Raw genomic sequence first — 16,421 nt, forward strand, 5'->3', positions numbered from 1 at the left:
TTGTTTGCATGAAGGGAAAACAAGGTGCCTGTTGGTAGGGTGGCTAAATGTGTTAGGGGCAAACCACTCCTTGGGCATTTCCAGGCAGACTAGGTTGGGGGAATCCCTTGAACTGAGGCCCCAACCTTCCATGACCACTTCTCATCTAGCACCAGCATTTGAATTATGTGATTCAAGAGGGTTCTGGTACCATTTATTCTTACCCTGTATCTTCAAGGGGGCTGCTATGTTGGGGGTCCTTTGGCTGAAATGATAATTATACCCCATTAAAATACAGTTAGCCACCTATAAGGGGCCTGCCCCATCAAAGAGTGTCAAGAGGCCCTCAGAAGGGGATTGGAGTAGATGGCCCCAGGAACGCAATCATCTTCACCAGGGTTTGGGTTGTGCACATGATCTCTTTCCCAGCAATCTACCTGAAACTGAACATATTTGAAGGGAGTGGCTTTTAGATCCCTTCAGTCTTTTCTCCCAACCCCAAACTTCCATGTCATCTTTGAACCCATAGCCACATCTCAGTCACCTCCTAATTTACCTATGCAAATCCTTAAGAGCAGAACGACATGATGGACTGGAGCAGGCTGCAGACTGATTGGCAGGAAAGTACAGCCCACTCCATTCTAGCCAAAGAAGATAATTAAGTACTACTTGAGCACAAATTACACCAAACCCTGGAAACCTGTTAGCTCCTTTAACCCTCCATACTGCCAGTAAGGGATTAGTCTCTCCATAGGAAAGATCAACAGGCTCAGGAAGCTGTTAGGACATACTTAAGACATACTAAGTGTTGGTGCCAGGATTGGAACCCAGAGGTGATAAAAAGCTGTGTGTGGGTTCTTTCCTCTGCATTATACTATCTCCTTAACATTAATTAAGCACCTACTGGGCCTAAGGGGTGCCAGCCTCTATTATCAAGCCCTTTGAATGCATTCTTTTGTCAGTTTAAAAAACGGTCTTGCTAAAAATCCCACTTCAAGTCCTTTTGGATGGGGTCCAATTTATTACACATTATCTCATTATCAAACTCTCCTGGTAGGTAAATAATGTTACAATGAAAAATGGGATATAGATAGCTAAAGCTAAGGCCATTTTACAACTTCTATGGCATTTCATATTTGGACATTTTTATTTTTTATTTATTTTTTATTTTTAAATTTTTAAAATTTATTTATGAGAGACACAGAGAGAGAAAGAGGGAGGCAGAGGCACAGGCAGAGGGAGAAGAAGGCCCCATGGAGAGAGCCCGATGCAGTACTCGATCCCGGGACTCCAGGATCACTCCCTGGGGTGAAGGCAGGCTAAACTGCTGAGCCACCCAGGGATTCCCCATAGTTGAACATTTTAAAAAAAGATTTTATTTATTTATTCATGAGAGTCACAGGCAGAGACATAGGCAGGGGAAGAAGCAGGTTCCCTGTGGGGACCCTTCTCTGGGACTCGATCCCAGGATCCTGGGATCATGACCTGAGCCAAAGGCAGACATTCAACCACTGAGCCACCCACGTGCCCCTCATAGTTGAACATTTAAAATGTTTTCTAGTGCTCCTAAGAGATACTGGTAACCTCTAGACATAAGAGGTATCTTGAGTAAGAAAGAGCATGGGAGTGGTGCCTGGCTGGCTCAGTAGAGTATGCAACTTGTCTCTTGGTGAGTTCAGGCCCTGTGCCAGGCATAGAGCTTACTTAAAAAAAAAGCATGGGAACACAATTTGGCTTAAACAAGAACTAAAGCAGTCATGTCAGGATAAGAATGTGGGACCCCAAATTCTCTACAACATATCACAACTTTTTATTATTTTTTATTTTTTTAAGGATTTATTTTAGAGATCTGGGGTGGGAGGGACAGAGAGAGGGAGATAATTTTAAGCAGATTCCCCAATGATAGTGGTGCCTGGTGTGGGGCTACATCTCATGACCCCAAGATCATAACCTGAGCTGAAACCAAGAGTCAGCCACCTGGGTGCCACATCACAACTTTTTTTAAAAAAGTGTTTCTTGAGTCTTTTCCCTAATTTTTAAAAGAGATTTTTATTTAGTTGACATAAAGAGAGAAAGAGCACAAGCAGGGGGAGCGGCAGGCAGAGGGAGAGGGAGAAGCAGGCTCCCAGTTGAGCAGGGAGCCTGACATGGGGCTCAATCCCAGGACCCCGGGATCATGACCTGAGCTGAAGGCAGATGCTTAACCAACTGAGCCACCCAGGTGCCCCTTTCCCTCATTTTAACTTTTTTCCTTTCCCTCATTTAAAAAAAAAAAAGTTTTTTAAAAAATTTTTTTGAGAAAGAGCATGAGTGTGAGGAGGGGAGGGACCGAGGGAGAGGGAGGCAGAATCTTAAGCAGACTGGTTTGAGCACGGAGCCTGACACAGTCATGAGACCTCATGACCCTGAGATCATGATGTGAACTAAAACCAAGAGTTGGACACTAAAAGTACTGCACCACCCAGGTGCCCCAGTCTCATTTAAAATGTTTTTATTTAAATTCAATTTAGTTAACATATACTGAATAATTAGTTTCAGAGGCAGAGTTTAGTGATTCATTAGTTGCATATAACACCCAGTACTCATTACATCACATGCCCTCCTTAATGCCCATCACCCAGTTACCCCATCCCCCTACCCATCTCCTCTCCAGCAACCCTCAGTTTGTTTCCTAAAGTGCAGCATCTCTCATGGTTTCCCTCCCTCTCTGTTTTCATCTTATTTTACTTTTTCCTTCCCTTCCCCTATGTTCATCTGTTTTGTTAATTAAATTCCACATATGATATGAGTGAAACCATATGGTATTCGTCTTTCTTTGACTGACTTATTTCCCTTAGCATAATACCCTGTAGTTCCATCCACATCATTGCAAATGGCAAGATTTCATTCTGATGGCTGAGTAATATTCCATTGTATACATATACATACGTATGTGAATTGATAAAGAAGATGTGTGTTGATGGACATCTGGGTTCTTTCCATATTTTGGCTATTGTGGACATTGTTGCTATAACATTTGGAGTGCATGTGCTCCTTCAGATCACTACGTTTGTATCTTTTGGATAAATACCTAGTAGTGCAATTGCTGGGCTATAGGGTAGCTCTATTTTTAACTTTTTGAGGAACCTCCATACTGTTTTCCAGAGTGGCTGTACCAGTTTGCATTCCCACCAAAAGTGTATGAGGCTTTCTCTGTCTGTATCCTTGCCAACACCTGTAATTTCCTAACTTGTTAATTTTAGCCATTCTGACTGGTGTGAGGTGCTATCTTATGGTAGTTTTGATTTGTATTTCCTTGATGCCGAGTGATGTTGAGCATTTGTTCTTGTGATGTTGGCCATTTATATGTCTTTGGAGAAATGTCTTTTCATGTCTAATGCCCATTTCTTGACTGGATTTTTTTGTTTTTTTGGCTGTTAAGTTTGATAAGTTCCTTATAGATTTTCGATACTAGCCCTTTAACTGATATGACATTTGTAAATACCCTCTCCCATTCCAGAGGTTGCCTTTTAGTTTTGTTAACTGTTTCCTTTGCTGTGCAAAAGCTTTTTATCTTGCCAAGGTCCCAATAGTTCATTTTTTCTTTTGTTTCCATGGCCTTTGGAGACGTGTCTAGCCAGAAGTTGTGTCGTCCGAGGTCAAAGAGGTTGTTGCCTCAGTTTCCCTCTAGGATTTTGATAGATTCCTGTCTCACATTTAATATTTGAATCTATTTTTTTATACAGTATAAGAAAGTGGTCCAGTGTCATTCTTCTGAGTGTGGCTGTCCAATTTTCCCAACACCATTTGTTGAAGAGACTTTTTTTTCCCATTGTATATTCTTTCCTGCTTTGTTGAAGATTACTTGACCATAGAGTTGAGAGCCCATTTCTGGGTTTTCTGTTCTGCTCCATTGATCCATGTGCCTGTTTTTGTGTCAGGACCATACTGTCATGATGATTATAGCTTTGTAATACAGCTTGAAATCTGGAATTGTGATGCCTCCAGCTTTGATTTTCTTTTCAACATTCCTTTGGCTATTCAGGGTTTTTTCTGGTTCCATACAAATTTTAGGATTGTTTGTTCCAACTCTGTGAAAAATGCTGAAAGTATTTTTGATAGGGATTGCATTGAATGTGTAGATTGCTCTGGGTAGCATAGACATTTTACAATATTTGTTCTTCCAATCCCTGAGCACAGATGTTTTTCCATTTCTCTGTGTCTTCCTCAATTTCTTTCAGAAGTGTTCTATAGTTTTAAGATTATAGATCCTTTACCTTTTCAGTGAGGTTTATTTCTAGGTATCTTATGGTTTTGGGTACAATTTTACATGGTATTGACTCCTTGATTTCTCTTTCTTTTGCCTCCTTGTTTATGTATAGAAATGCAGCTGACTTCTGTGCATTGATTTTGTATCCTGCCACTTTGCTGAATTCTTGTATGAGTGCTAGCAGTTTTGGGAGGAGTCTTTTGGATTTTCTACATAGAGTATCATGTCATCTGTGAAGAGTGAAAGTTTGACCTCTTCTTTTCTTATGTGGATGTCTTTTTTTTCTTTTTGTTGTCTGATTGCTGAGGCTAAGACTTCCAGTACTATGTTGAACAACAGTGGTGGGAGTGGACATCCCTGTCGTGTTCCTGACCTTGTGGGAAAACCTCTCAGTTTTACCCCATTAAGGATGATTATTTGCCATGGGTCTTTCATATATGACTTTTATGATATTGAGTTCTATTCCCTCTATCACTAAATGGCGGAGAGTTTTTATGAAGAAAGGATGCTGTATTTTTCTTTTTCTGCCTCTATTGAAGAGATCATATGGTTCTTGTCCTTTCTTTTATTAATGTGGTGTATCACATTGATTGCTTTGTGGATGTTGAACCACCTTTGTAGTCCAGGAGTAAATCCCACTTGGTTGTGGCAAATAAAATACTGTTGGATCCTATTAGCTAGTATCTTGGTGATAATTTTTACATCCATATTCATCAGGTTTATTGGTCTGTAATTCTCCTTTTCAGTGAGGTCTTTGGTTTTGGGATAAAGGTAATGCTGGCCTCATAGGAAGAGTTTGGAAGTTTTCCTTCTATTCCGATTTTTGTAATGGTTTCAGAAGAATAGATATTAATTCTTTTTTAAATGTTTGGTAGAATTCTACTGCAAAGCCATGTGTTCCAAGACTCTTGTTTGTTGGGAGATTTTTGATTACTGCTTCAATTTTTTCATGGTTATGTATCTGTTCAGCTTTTCTATTTCTCCCTGTTTAAGTTTTGGTAGTTTATGTGTTTCTAGGAACGTATCCATTTCTTCCAGATTGCTTGATTTATTGGCATATAGTTGCTTATAATATTCTTTTAAAATTGTTTATGTTTCTTCTGTGTTGGTTGTGATTTCTCCTCTTTCTTTCATGATTTTATTTATTTGGGTCCATTCTGTTTTATTTATTTATTTTTTAAACAATTTATTTATTTATTTATTTTTTTTAATGATAGTCACAGAGAGAGAGAGGCAGAGACATAGGCAGAGGGAGAAGCAGGCTCCATGCACCAGGAGCCCGATGTGGGATTCGATCCAGGGTCTCCAGGATCGCGCCCTGGGCCAAAGGCAGGCGCCAAACCGCTGCGCCACCCAGGGATCCCCCATTCTGTTTTATTTTTGATAAGTCTGGCCAGCAGTTTATCAATCTTATTAATTCGTTCAAAGAACTAGCTCCTAATTTCATAGATCAGTTCTACTGGATTTTTGGATTTATATATAATTTATTTCTGCTCTAATATTTATTATTTCTCTTCTCCTGGTAAATAAAGCCTAGATTTAGGCTTAATTTGCTGTTCTTTTTCTAGCTCCTTTAGGTTTAAGATTAGGTTGTATCTTTCAGACTTTTCTTGTTTCTTCAGGAAAGCATGTATTACTATATACTTCTCTCTCCTTTGAAGAGGACATCCTTTGCTGCATCCCAAAGGTTCTGAACAGTTGTATTTTCATTTTCCTTTGTTCCCATTTATTTTTTAAAATTTCTTCTTTAATTTCCTGATTGACACATTCATTCTTTAGTAGGATGCTCTTTAACCTCCATGTATTTGTGGTCCTTCCAAATTTATTCTTGTGGTTGACTTCAAGTTTTAAATCATTGTGATCTGAAAATATACCTGGAATAATCTCAGTCTTTTTGTATCAGTTGAGACCTTTTTTTTGTGACTCAGTATGTAATCTATTCTGAAGAATGTTCCATGTGCACTCAGAAAGAATATGTATTCTGCTGCTTTAGGGTGAAGTGCTCTGAATATATCTGTTAAATCCATCTTATCCAGTGTGTCATTCAAAGCCCTTGTTTCCTTGTTAATCTTCTGCTTAGGGCAGCCCTGGTGGCTCAGCGGTTTAGCGCCATCTTCAGTCTAGGGCGTGATCCTGGAGACCCCGGATCCAGTCGCAAGTCGGGCTCCCTGCATGGAGCCTGCTTCTCCCTCTGCCTGTGTCTCTGCCTCTCTCTCTCTCTCTGTCTCTCATGAATAAATAAATAAAATCTTAAAAAAAATCTTCTGCTTAGATGAACCATCCATTGCTATGAGTTGGGTCTTAATTATTATTATACTATTACTATATTATTATCAATGAGTTTTAAAAAATTTTGTTGTCTTATATAATTGGCTGCTCCCATGTTAGGGGCATTAAATATTTACAATTGTTAGATCTTCTTATTGGATAGATCCTTTTATTATAATACAGCATCATTATTCATCTCTTATTACAGTCTTTGGTTTAGAATGTAGTTTTTCTGATATAAAGAAGGCTACTAAAAAAAAATAAAAAATAAAGAAGGCTACTCTGGCTTTATTTTGATGTCCATTGGCATGATAAATGTTTCTCTACCCCCTCACTTTCAATCTGCAAATGTCTTTGGATCTAAAATGAACCTCTTGTAAGCAGCATATTGTCTTGGTATGTGTCTTGGTTTTTTTTAATCCATTCTGATACCCTATGTCTTTTGATTGGAGCATTTAGTTCATTTACATTCAGACTAATTGCTGAAAGACATGAAGTTAGTGCCACTGTATTACCTGTAAAGTTACTGTTCCTGTAGATTGTCCCTCTTCCTTTCTGGTCTTTGTTAAATTTGGGCTCTCTTTCCACTCAAAGTATCCCCTTTAACATTTCTTGCAGGGTTGGTTTAGTGTTCACGAATTCCTTTAGTTTTTCTTTGTCCTGAAATCTTTCTCTCTCCTTCTATTCTGAATAATAATTTGCTGGATCAAGTATTCTTGGGTGCATATTTTTCCCATTTATCATGTCAAAATATCATGGCCAATCCTTTCTTGCCTGCCAGGTCTTTGTGGGCTGGTCTATTGCCAGCCTTATGTTTCTTTTCTTTTCTTTTCTTTTCTTTTCTTTTCTTTTCTTTTCTTTTCTTTTCTTTTCTTTTCTTTTCTTAAGATTTTATTTATTTGAGAAAGAGAGAAAGAGCAGAAGCAGGGAGAGCAGCAGAGGGAGAAGCAGACTCCCTCCTGAGCAGGGAGCCTGATTCGAGGCTCTATCCCAGGGCCCCAGGATCATGACTTGAGCCAATGGCAGACGCTTAACCAACTGAGTCACCCATGCACCCCCAGCCTTATGCTTCTAGCCTTGTAGGTTAAGGACCTCTTGTCCCCGAGCTGCTTTCAGGATTTTCTCTTGATCTTTGATATTTGCAAACTTACTATAATGTGGCAAGTTGTTGACCTATTTTTATTGATTTTAAGAGGGATTCTCTGTGCCTCCTGGACTTGAATGTTTGTTTCCTTCCCCAGACTAGGGAAGTTCTTAGCTATAATTTCTTCAAATAAATCTGCCCTTTTCTCCTATTCCTCATCTTCTGGGACCCCTATTATCCATATATTATTTCTCTTTATGGGATCACTGAGTTCTCTAAGTCTCCCTTTGTGATATAATAGTTTTCTTTCTGTCTTTCAACTTCCTTATTTTCTATCATTTTGGCTTTTAAATCTCTGAATCTTCTGCTTTGTTCAGCCTCATTTCATGGGCTCCACTTGGGACTGCATCTCAGTAATAGCATTTTTAATTTTAGCCTGACTAGATTTTGGTTCTTTTATCACTATAGTAAGGGGTTCTCTAAGTATCTTTTATGCCTTTTTTCAAGCCCAGCTAGTATCTTTATAATTTTTATTTTAAGTTCTAGTTCAGATATCTTAATTATTTTCTTAATTCCCTGACAGTGAGAACTACCTTCTGTTCTTTCTTTTGGGGTGAATTTCTCCATCTTGTCATTTTGTGCAGAAAAGAAAGGAAGAAAGAAAAAGAAGAAAGTCAAAAATTACAACAACAAGAACTTCAGGAAGTGTTTCTGGTGTATGTTTTTTACAGTCTACTATTGGGTTTTGGCTGCTCTTTCCCACTGGTCTGTCCTTTCTAGAGCTCCTCTGTGTTTGTATGAGAGAGTGTTTGGACCTTTAATTAGTTGTACCTTGATTTGCTTGTCAAGGTAAGCCTGTAAAAGTAAAAAGAGAAGAAAAGAACAAAAAAGAACAAAAAAGCCTGATCCAAGACAAAACGAAAAGGAACAAAAATGCAAACAAACAAACAAGAACCTATAAGCCTGATTCCAAAGAATAAGAAAGAAAGAAGGAAGAAAGAAGAAGGAAAGAAGAGGAAAAAAACCCATAAGAAGCCTGATTCAAAAAATAAGAGAAGGAAACAAAGCAACAAATGAACAAAAAATTATAAGCCTGATATAAAAAAAGCAAAAAAGAATAAAACAGAAAAAATAATATAAAAGATAAAAAATAAATAGAAAAATTAAAAATTTAAAAATTTAAAAAATAAAAGAAAAAAAAGAAGCAAGCGTTGTCCTATTTCCATAATAAGTTGATGTTTTGGCACATTTTTTGATCAGTAGACTTGATACATATGGGGGCCTGTGTTAATCTTCTGAGGGAGAAGTCTGCTGGGCTGGCTCACAAGCTGACTTGCCCTTGTAAAGATGCTTCAGCCAGTTACAGGGGAGTGGGGTGTAGTGTAAGGAACTCCTCTGGATGTACTATTCCTCTCTGAAGTTGGATTTTGCTGGTAGGTGGGCTTGGGGGGATCGGGAGGGGGTGGTGGTGAAGGAGGAAGAATATGGCTTCACCCTGCCCTCTTGTTCCCAGGAAAGGGAACGCTCTGCCACTGCTGTTCAGGAGGCCCTTTCAGGATAGTGAACAATCTCTTGTGTCCTGGGCTTTCATCAGTTCTATGCTCTTAACCTGTCTTTTCCCAGGTGTTGGTATGCCTGATGCTATAGATCTCCAGTATTTTATCTCTAGTGTGTGCTGGGACTCAAAACCCAAGTTGTTTTTTTTTTTTAAGATTTTATTTATTCGTGAGAGACAGAGAGGCAGACACAGGCAGAGGGAGAAGCAGGCTCCCCACAAGGAGCCTGATGGGGGACTCAGTCCTCGGACCCTGGGATCCCACCCTGAGCCAAAGGCAGATGCTCAATCGCTGAGCCACCCAGGCATCCCCAAAACCCAAGTTTTTTTTAGGTGTTTATAGCCCCTTTTTTTAAATAATAAATTTATTTTTTATTGGTGTTCAATTTGCCAACATACAGAATAACACCCAGTGCTCATCCTGTCAAGTGCCCGGCTCAGTGCCCATCACCCATACACCCCCACCCCCCGCCCTCCTCCCCTTCCATCACCCCTAGTTCATTTCCCAGAGTTAGGAGTCTTTATGTTCTGTCTCCCTTTCTGATATTTCCTACCCATTTCTTCTCCCTTCCCTCTTTAAAGGGCCTGGTATTGTGTGGGTCCACTCCCCTCCCTCGAAGGAGAGTCTCGTGGAGTGCCTAGCACCATTCTGTCCCTGAAAAGCAGTCACACAGTACTTATGCGGAGGCTAGAGTTTATTTAATGCTCAGCAAAAAGCTAGAACCAGGTTAGCATCTGAGCATGACTCTGTCCTCTACTCTGTTCTGTCTGAGAAAAGCAGTCATACAGAAGCTTGAATCTATTGCAGCAGACAGGGAAACGCAGCGGCCAGGTTATTTGCAGTCTGAACGTGTCTCTTCTCTCTATTCAGTTCTGCCACACACAAGCAGCTGCTCTGTGCACACACAGAGGTTTAAGCCTCTTGTGGCTCACAGCAAAAAGTTTTAAAAGGTTTTCTGCCCTGTGTGCAAACCTCTGACCCTGCCGTTGAGCACCGCTTACTGGCTCCCGGCTGACTTTTGTCCTTGCAGAGGAAAAATACGGTCTTCCAAATGCACTCCAGAAAAGGGAGAGATCTCTCCCAATGCGACCGAGGGGATCTCCTTGACGCAAGTTATTTTACAATCCCCATCTGATGCACTCTCTTCCACTTTCTTACGCTCCCTGACTTTTTTGCTAAAAAAACAACTCCCTCAGCTTGGTGGTCAGTCTTTTATTTCCTCCAGGTCATGGCTCCAAACCTTGCATCTGCCATGTTCTCTTGCTCCAATAGTGAAGATTTTTAATCCTCAGATTGTATTCCTAGTTGTTCAAAATGGTTGGATATTGATCTAGTTGTGTTTGAAGGAGACAAGCTCAGGGTCCCCACCATCTTAATTCCAGCCTCATTTAAAATTTTTTAAAATTTATTTTATTTTTTAAAAAAGATTGATTTACATTTCCTTACTGACTAGTGAGTTGAACATATTTTCATGTGCTTATTTGTCATTCATATATGTTCTTTGGCAAAGTGTTCAAATTTCTTACACATTTTTTTGTGGTTCAGTTTTTCTTCCACATTTTGTATTGGGTTCTTTTATTGTTGAGTTCTGATCATTCTACATATTTACATTAGATACAAGTTCTTTGTCAGGTATATGCTTTGTAACATTTTGACCCAGTTTGTGGTTTGCCTTTTCATTCTATAAAAGTGTCTTTATTTTCCATTCCCCAAACCTCTTTTAATAGATTTAAAAAAATTTTTTTAATAATTGTGGTAAAATACATATAACATAAAATTTACCATCTTAACCAGTTTTTCCCAAGGAAATAAAAGTTTGCTGCATTTCAAAGTAGTAACTTCTTATGTTAGAGCACTGGCCAAAATTCAATACTGATACAAATATAAACTTTTCAAGAGGTCAAGATATGTATGTCAGGCAATTTTTCTGAACTTCTTTTAAAGGCAGAATTGTTAAGCCATATGAAATAATTAGAAATAATGTATATTAATAATATATGTAAAGCCACAGTTCAAATTTAAGCTGAATAGCCAAACCATGTAAAACATCTCAGCTAATATTTAGAACATTATACATATTTTCAGTAACTTAAGTGAATGTCTATTGCACTTCTCATCTCCCAATCCCCCCAGGAAATATAACTTTTCTTTTTTACTAGATTTAATAAATCCAAATATTTACTCAGGAGATTCTGGCATTAACTGTAGCTGAGTTTAACAGAAATATGTAAAACCACAAAGATTTATCAAGTATTCACAAATGATTACTTACAGCTATTATTTTTTTAACTTAAATTCAATTAATATGTAACATAATTATTGGTTCAAAGGTAGACGTCGGTGATTCATCAGTCTTATATAATGCTCAGTGCTCATTATATCATGTGTCCTCCTTAATGTAAATGTCTTTCTTGGTTACATACAAATCTTAAGATTATTTGTTCCAACTCTGTGAGGAATGTCCATGGTATTTTGATAGGGATTGCATTGAATGTGTATATTGCTCTATGTGTAGCATAGACATTTTCATAATATTTATTCTTCCAATCCATGAGCATGGAATGTTTTTCCATTTCTTTGTGTCTTCCTCAATTTCTTTCATGAGTGTTCTATAGTTTTCTGAATACAGACTCTGCCTCTTTGGATAGGTTTATTCTCAGGTATTTTATGGTTTTGAGTGCAATTGTAAACAGGATTGACTCCTTAGTTTCTCTTTCTTCTGCCTCATTGTTCATGTATAGAAATGCAACTGACTTCTGTGCATTGATTTTATATCCTTTCAAGTTGCTGAATTCCTGTATGAGTTCTAGTAATTTTGGGGTGGAGTCTTTTGGGTTTTCCATATAGAGTATCATATCATCTGCAAAGAGGGAGAGTTTGACTTCTTTGCTAATTTCAATGCCTTTTATTTCTATCTGTTGTGTGATTGCTGAGGCTAGGACTTCTTTTTTTTAATATTTTATTTATTTATTCATGAGAGACAGGGAGAGAGAGAGAGGCAAAGACATAGGCAGAGGGAGAAGCAGGCTCTATGCAGGGTTCCTGATGTGGGACTCGATCCTGGGACTCCAGGATCATGCCCTGGGCCGAAGGCAGGTGCTAAACCGCTGAGCCACCCAGGGATCCCTGGGACTTCTAGTACTACGTTGAACAGATGTGTCACCACTGTGATAGTGGACATCCTTGTTGTGTTCCTGACCTTAAGGGAAAAGCTGTCAGAATGATATTCTCTGTGGGTTTTTCATAGATGATGTTTATGATATTGAGGTGTGTTCCCTCTATCCCTACACTGTGAAGCTTTAATCAAGAAAGAATGCTGTGGGGATCCCTGGGTCGCTCAGTGGTTTGGCACCTGCCTTTAGCCCAGGGTGTGATCCTGGAGTCCCAGGATTGAGTCCCACATTAGGCTCCCTGCATGGAGCCTGCTTTTCCCTCTGCCTGTGTCTCTGCCTCTGTGTGTGTGTGTGTGTGTGTCTCAGGAATAAATAAATAACATCTCTAAAAAAAAGAAAGAATGCTGTTTTGTCAAATGCTTTTTCTGTATCAATTAAGAGAATCGTATGGTTCTTGTCCTTTCTTTTATTCATATGGTGTATTTTATTGATTGATTTACAGATGTTGAACACCCCCCCCCTTGCAGTCCAGGAATAAATCCCACTTGGTGGTGGTAAATAATCCTTTTAATATACTGTTGGATCCTATTGGCTAATATCTTGGTGAGAATTTTCATATCCATGTTCATCAGGGATATCGGCGTGAAATTTTTCTTTTTGGTAAAATCTTTGTCTGGTTTTGGGATCAAGGTAACAGTGGCCTCATAGGAAGAGTTTGGAAGTTTTCCTTCCATTTCTATTTTTTTTTTTAAAGATTTTATTCATTTATTCATGAGAGACAGAGAGAGAGAGAGAGAGAGAGGGAGAGAGAGAGAGGCAGAGACACAGGCACAGGGAGAAGCAGGCTTCATGCAGGGAGCCTGATACAGGACTTGATCCCGGGACTCCAGGGTCACGCCCTGGGCAGAAGGCAGGCGCCAAACCACTGAGCCACCCAGGGATTCCCCCCATTTCTATTTTTTGAAACAGATTCAGAAGAATAGGTATTAATTCATCTTTAATGTTTGTAGAGTTTCACTGGAAAGCCATTTGGCCCTGAAGTCCTGTTTATTGGGAGGTTTTTTTTTATATTGCTTCAATTTCCTTGCTTGTAATGGGTCTCTCCAGGTTTTCTATTTCTTCCTGTTTCAGTTTTGGTAGTTATGTCTCTAAGAATGCATCCATTTCTTCCAGATTGCCTAATATGTTGGCATGTAGTTGTTAATAATATGTTCTTTTAATTGTATTTCTTCGATATTGATTGTGATCTCTCCTCTTTCATTTATGATTTTATTTACGTCCTTTCTCTTTTCTTTTTGATAAGTCTGGCCAGGGATTTATCAATCTTAACAATTCCTTCAAAGAACCAGCTCCTGGTTTTGTTGATCTGTTCCACTGTTCTTTTGGTTTCTATTTCACTGATTTCTGCTCTAATCATTATTATTTCTCTTCTCCTGGTGAGTTTAGGCTTTATTTGCTGTTCTCTCTCTAGCTCCTTTAGGTGTAAGGTTAGGTTGTATATTTGAGACCTTTCTTGTTTTTTGAGAAAGGCTTGTATTGCTATATACCTCTCTCTTAGGACTGCCTTTGCTTCATCTCAAAGGTTTTGAACAGTTGTATTTTCATTTTCATTTGTTTCCATGAACTTTTAAAATTCTTTAATTTCCTGATTGACCCATTCATTCTTTAGTAGGCTGCTCTTTAGCCTCCATGTATTTGAGTTCTTTCCAAATTTCCTCTTGTGATTGAGTTCCAGTTTCAAAGCATTGTGGTTTGAAAATATTCAGGGAATGATCCCAATCTTTTGCTACCAGTTGAGACCTGATTTGTGACCCAGTATGTGATCTATTCTGGAGACTGTTCCTTGTGCAGTTGAGAAGAATGTGTATTCTGTTGCTTTAGGATGGAATGTTCTGAATATATCTGTGAAATCCATCTAGTCCAGTGTGACATTCAAAGCCTTTGTTTCCTTGTTGATCTTCTGCTTAGTTGAATTGTCCATTGCTTCCTCTACTATGATTGTATTATTATCAATATGTTTCTTTAATTTTGTTACTAATTGGCTTATATTAATAGCTGCTCCCATGTTAGAGGCATAAATATTTACAATTGTTAGATCTTCTTGTTGGATAAACCCTTTAATTATTATATAATGTCATTATTCATCTCTTATTATGCCGGTTCTTTCTGGCCTGCCAGGTATCTGTGGATAGGTCTACTGCCAGTCTAATGTTTCTATGCAGCCTTCAGGATTTTCTTTGTTTCTGGGATTTGAAAGTTTCACTATTATATGTCAGGGTGTTGACCTATTTTTATGGATTTTGAGGGGTTTCTCTGACTCCTGGACTTGGATGCCTGTTTCCTTACTCAGATTAGAAACTTTCTCCATTATAATTTCCTCCAATATACTTTCTGCCCCTCTCATTCCTTTTCTTCTGGGCTCCACTTATTCTAATATTGTTTTGCTTTATGGTATCACTTATCTTGCGAATTCTGCCCTTGTGACCCAATAGTTGTTTATCTCTTTTTCAGCTTCTTTATTTTCCATCATTTTGTCTTCTATATTACTAATTATCTCTCTTGCCTCATTTATCCTAGCACTTAGAGCCTCCATTTTGTATTGCATGTCATTAATAGCCTTTTTGATTTCGGCCTGATTAGATGTTAGTTTTTTTATTTCTCCAGAAAGGGACTCTATAGTTTCTTCTATGCTTTTTTCAAGCCTGGCTAGTACCTTTATAATCATTATTCTGAACTCTAGTTCCAACACCTTACTTATATTCCTGATTCGGTCCCTGGCAGTCAGTACTGCCTCTTGTTCTCTTTTTTGAGGTGAGTTTTTCCATCTTGTTATTCTGTCCAGAGAAGAATAGATGAATGAGAAAAGAAAATATTAAAATGGCAACAACAACTCTAGAGAAATATACACTAAACAAATCAGAAGAGACCTGAAACTGAAAAAAAAGAGACAATACAATCAGACAGGTGAACAGAATAGAGCAATACACTGGATCTTGTGTATATTTTGGTCCATCTGTTAGAAAACTAGATCCCAAAATTGTAAGGAAAGGAAAACTTATATTTGTATAAAAAATTAAATACATTGAAAGAATAGAATATAACTGTAAAAATGCAAATTAAAGACAAAATGTAAGGAATATAAATGGACAGGTGAACAGAGCAATACACTATATCCTGAGTGTATTTTGGTAGGTTTGTTAGAAGAGACTACATCTCAAAATTATAAAGAAAGAAAAACATACATGTATACAAAAATAAAATTAAATACAGTGAAAAGATAGAATGTAAGGATGAAAATTTTAGACTAATAAAACAGAAAAAAGCAAAAAAGGAAGGAAAAAAGCGAATATGATCAGATACGTGAAGAGAACAGAGCTATACTAGATTCTGGGTGTATTTTGGTCTGTTAGAAGAAACTACATCACAAAACTGTAAAGAAAGAAAAACATATATATATATATAATTATATACAATGAATGGATAGAATGTAACTGTAAAAATGAAAATTAAAAAAGATTAAAAAATATTGATAAAATAGGAAATTTGTTGAAAAAGGAAGGAGAAAAAAATAAAATTGAAAGACTAAAGAATTATGGGGAAAAGAAGCCATGAATTCTATATGCTATATTCCCCTAGCACAGGAGTTTTGCAGTTTCAGTGATCAGTAAACTTGTTCTTGGCTGGATGTTCTTGCTGATCTTCTGGGGGAGGGGCCTATTGTGTTGATTCTCAAGTGTCTTTGCCCTGGGGGGAATTGCACTGCCCAGGCCAGGGGGCCAGGCTAACTAATCTGCTCCTAATTGCTCTATGTGGCTTTTATTCACTGAAGGTTTTCTGCACAGCTTTAGAGGATGAGAGTGAAAATGGTGGTCTCCCAGTCTCAGCCCTGGAGCTGAAAGCTACAGTCCCATTCCTCTGTATGCCTTCAGGATAAAGCAGTCAGTCACTCCTGTCTCCTAGTCTCCATCTGCACTTATCAGTGCTCACCCAGCCTGTGACTGAGCATTTCTATCTCAGGCATGTGACCCCGTTTAGAGTCTCCAAACCCTTCACACTCCTACAGAGTGCTCTGCACTGCTCCTCCTGGGGGAGGAAGGGGTTCTTGCAGGTTTTGCTATTTGTTGGGCCCCTGCTCAGAGAACAGTCCTGCTGACTATGCCAGGGTTCGAGGT

This window comes from Vulpes lagopus, chromosome X (assembly GCF_018345385.1).
Source record: "Vulpes lagopus strain Blue_001 chromosome X, ASM1834538v1, whole genome shotgun sequence".
NCBI classification, from domain to species: domain Eukaryota; kingdom Metazoa; phylum Chordata; class Mammalia; order Carnivora; family Canidae; genus Vulpes; species Vulpes lagopus.